The sequence below is a fragment of the Fistularia commersonii genome, unplaced genomic scaffold (assembly GCF_037954325.1).
Source record: "Fistularia commersonii isolate RoL2024-O1a breed Wild unplaced genomic scaffold, RoL_Fcom_v1.0 HiC_scaffold_174, whole genome shotgun sequence".
Taxonomy (NCBI): domain Eukaryota; kingdom Metazoa; phylum Chordata; class Actinopteri; order Syngnathiformes; family Fistulariidae; genus Fistularia; species Fistularia commersonii.
In genome coordinates, this window is record NW_028234131.1 from 10,001 (window position 1) to 14,893 (window position 4,893).

The window sequence follows — 4,893 nt, forward strand, 5'->3', positions numbered from 1 at the left end:
TCCTATCCAAGGACCAAACGTTAAATCAATCCAGGAACATTGAATCTAAACTGAATCAAAGTAAAGCTTAATTCTAATATATGGCTCCAGAGAGATTTATCAATATTAGGCCGGATATATTTGACTAAAATGGATGTGTTTATCCAGATGTATATACCCAGCGTATTCCAATGCTGCTCCAAATCAACTCGTAAAATCTGTTAACCAAATCAATTTCAACTTTATCTGGAGGAACAGACCACACCATCTAAGAAAAATCACATATGGTGAAAGAAACAAGTGAAGGAGGGCTGAAAGTGATAGAGTCGGACTGCTTGAATGGGACATTGAAGGTGAACTGGTTGAAATCCTGGATCAAACCTCATCGTTCTTTCTGGTATTGTACTCCAAACTACTTATTCAACAAAGTCGGCGGCCTGAGTCTTCTGCTTATCTCTGACTTGGATATCAACAAGATTCCTGTCAAATGTTCAGAGTTCCATAAACAAATATTATTATACTGGAAAATGATATACGTACACAATTTCTCACCACACAGTATAATAGTTTGGAACAATCGATATGTACTGCATGGCAACAAACCTCTGTTTTACAAGGAATGCTTTGAGAAAGGTATATGGTCGATAATTGACTTGATGGATGACACTGGCAGTCCTCTGGACAATGAGCAGTTCTGTACTACACACAGATTCAAGCCTCCCATATTAGAGTTGCTAAAGTTACGAAACGCACTGCCTCGACAATTTGTATTCCTGACCAAAAATATAATGACGCACCGAACCGTACAACCACAGTTACCCCGACTATCACTCCAGGGAATCTCAATTGTGGACAGAAAGCGCGGCAACTCCTTTATTAGGAAATGTTTCACAGGAAACTTATTCCCTGGACGTCAAAAAAAAAAAAAAGGATATTTTAAATAAATTTGATGAGGAATCGATTGCCACGCTGCGAACCATGTATCTGACTCTACCCATACCCCCAAGGCAAAAGAGACCCACTTCAAAATTATGACTGACATCTACCCATCTAAGGAATTATCGAGGGTACGCTTTAATTTTGAAGATAATATTTGTACATTTTGTGAAGACAACATTGAAACCACTGACCATATATTTTTTCTCCTTCTCATTCCATCGTCACCAGTTTCCTTCTCAAAAGATGATATAACATTCTGTTTACTTATAAGCAACATAACAGATGAACTCTGTGTCAATGTTCTTTTAGGCCTGGCCAAGTTCTTCATTCACAAGAACAGAATGCAAAAATGCTCCCCAAATTTTAATGTCTTCATAAACGATTTTGAAATATAAAAAAAAAAAAAAAAAAATCCTTAAAACTTATGGAAAAATCCAAAAACTAAAAAATATAGTTACCCATGTCCGAGGTTCCTTTTTTTTTTGGTAAAAAAAAAAAAACAAAAAAAAAAAACCAACTTGATTACATGTTACATTCCCCTTGCAATTTTTTTTTTTTTTTTTTCGTTTTAATTTCTTATTTGTCTATCTATTGATTTAATTACTTCCTTTTAATTTCTTTTTTTGTCTCGCACTGTAAATTTCTCACAAACCTGTAACACTATTAACTTCTCATTACATACAGAACAAATGTCCTGATGTCCGTTGCTTCCTCATCCCTGGTTGTTTCATTGACATTCAGTTCTACCTTGCTATGTTTATTTGTACATTTGTATATTTGGGTGTACTATTTATGTTCAATTAAAAACAGTTTGATGTCTGAGATTCCTTGTGAACCGCCAACTTAATTACATGTTATATTCCCCTCACAATTTTTTTTTTTCGTTTTTAATTTTATTTTTCTATCTATTTATTTAATTATATCCTTTTAATTTTCTTTTTTTGTCTAGCATTAAAAATTTCTCGCAAACCGTTAACACTATTAACTTCTGATTACTTACAGCACGAATGCGCTTATGCCCCCCCACCCATCCCGCTTTTTCCGTACGGTGGCAGACACTGAGATCGAAAGCAAATGGGTGTCATTGAAATGCAGTAACAGGGTGATAACAGCCGTGTTCGAAGTGTGTAGGGGCTTATAGGAGAGCAGAAGCACGTCACGCAATTCACCTGAGTTCGGAGGATCGGGAGTACCAGGGCCCATAGCGGAGAAGCGGAAGAGCGGAGTTATGTGTCTCTTCTCAAAGGCGGGGAAGCTGGGGGGCAGCAGGACCCCTTAGACCGGCTAATGTGAGCCTTCTCCGGACATAGATCACCCGGACTTATGACTGGAGCTCCCGGACCTCTGGGCACACACATATGTGAATGAGTGGATGAGCTAATGTTGGTTTGGTTGTGGATACGTTTCGGCCAATGCTATCAGCACAGCTATGATTATCCCCAGAACGTTGAGAACGAGCTCCCGGAACTCCAGACATGCGTATATAAAAGAGTGGAATAAAGGTGTGTGTGTGTGTGTGTGTGTGTGTTTGTGTGTGTGTGTGTGTGTGTGTATACGTGTGGGACAGAAGTAATGTTGGGGACAGAAATTGTTATTAGCCTGCTGGCGGATGACACAACCTTAGTTTTGAAAAATGAACATCAAGTCCCAATAAGTGCTGAAAAAAACCAAAACATTCTCCAAGGCTTCAGGATTGTCATTAAACTTAAAGAAATGCAAACTTCTTGCGCTGCATGACTCGCCACTAAAGGAAATCAGCGATGTTTCTATGAAATCAGAAATAAAATACTTGAGCATTTTCCTATCCAAGGACCAAACGTTAAATCAATCCAGGAACATTGAATCTAAACTGAATCAAAGTAAAGCTTAATTCTAATATATGGCTCCAGAGAGATTTATCAATATTAGGCCGGATATATTTGACTAAAATGGATGTGTTTATCCAGATGTATATACCCAGCGTATTCCAATGCTGCTCCAAATCAACTCGTAAAATCTGTTAACCAAATCAATTTCAACTTTATCTGGAGGAACAGACCACACCATCTAAGAAAAATCACATATGGTGAAAGAAACAAGTGAAGGAGGGCTGAAAGTGATAGAGTCGGACTGCTTGAATGGGACATTGAAGGTGAACTGGTTGAAATCCTGGATCAAACCTCATCGTTCTTTCTGGTATTGTACTCCAAACTACTTATTCAACAAAGTCGGCGGCCTGAGTCTTCTGCTTATCTCTGACTTGGATATCAACAAGATTCCTGTCAAATGTTCAGAGTTCCATAAACAAATATTATTATACTGGAAAATGATATACGTACACAATTTCTCACCACACAGTATAATAGTTTGGAACAATCGATATGTACTGCATGGCAACAAACCTCTGTTTTACAAGGAATGCTTTGAGAAAGGTATATGGTCGATAATTGACTTGATGGATGACACTGGCAGTCCTCTGGACAATGAGCAGTTCTGTACTACACACAGATTCAAGCCTCCCATATTAGAGTTGCTAAAGTTACGAAACGCACTGCCTCGACAATTTGTATTCCTGACCAAAAATATAATGACGCACCGAACCGTACAACCACAGTTACCCCGACTATCACTCCAGGGAATCTCAATTGTGGACAGAAAGCGCGGCAACTCCTTTATTAGGAAATGTTTCACAGGAAACTTATTCCCTGGACGTCAAAAAAAAAAAAAAGGATATTTTAAATAAATTTGATGAGGAATCGATTGCCACGCTGCGAACCATGTATCTGACTCTACCCATACCCCCAAGGCAAAAGAGACCCACTTCAAAATTATGACTGACATCTACCCATCTAAGGAATTATCGAGGGTACGCTTTAATTTTGAAGATAATATTTGTACATTTTGTGAAGACAACATTGAAACCACTGACCATATATTTTTTCTCCTTCTCATTCCATCGTCACCAGTTTCCTTCTCAAAAGATGATATAACATTCTGTTTACTTATAAGCAACATAACAGATGAACTCTGTGTCAATGTTCTTTTAGGCCTGGCCAAGTTCTTCATTCACAAGAACAGAATGCAAAAATGCTCCCCAAATTTTAATGTCTTCATAAACGATTTTGAAATATAAAAAAAAAAAAAAAAAAATCCTTAAAACTTATGGAAAAATCCAAAAACTAAAAAATATAGTTACCCATGTCCGAGGTTCCTTTTTTTTTTGGTAAAAAAAAAAAAACAAAAAAAAAAAACCAACTTGATTACATGTTACATTCCCCTTGCAATTTTTTTTTTTTTTTTTCGTTTTAATTTCTTATTTGTCTATCTATTGATTTAATTACTTCCTTTTAATTTCTTTTTTTGTCTCGCACTGTAAATTTCTCACAAACCTGTAACACTATTAACTTCTCATTACATACAGAACAAATGTCCTGATGTCCGTTGCTTCCTCATCCCTGGTTGTTTCATTGACATTCAGTTCTACCTTGCTATGTTTATTTGTACATTTGTATATTTGGGTGTACTATTTATGTTCAATTAAAAACAGTTTGATGTCTGAGATTCCTTGTGAACCGCCAACTTAATTACATGTTATATTCCCCTCACAATTTTTTTTTTTCGTTTTTAATTTTATTTTTCTATCTATTTATTTAATTATATCCTTTTAATTTTCTTTTTTTGTCTAGCATTAAAAATTTCTCGCAAACCGTTAACACTATTAACTTCTGATTACTTACAGCACGAATGCGCTTATGCCCCCCCACCCATCCCGCTTTTTCCGTACGGTGGCAGACACTGAGATCGAAAGCAAATGGGTGTCATTGAAATGCAGTAACAGGGTGATAACAGCCGTGTTCGAAGTGTGTAGGGGCTTATAGGAGAGCAGAAGCACGTCACGCAATTCACCTGAGTTCGGAGGATCGGGAGTACCAGGGCCCATAGCGGAGAAGCGGAAGAGCGGAGTTATGTGTCTCTTCTCAAAGGCGGGGAAGCTGG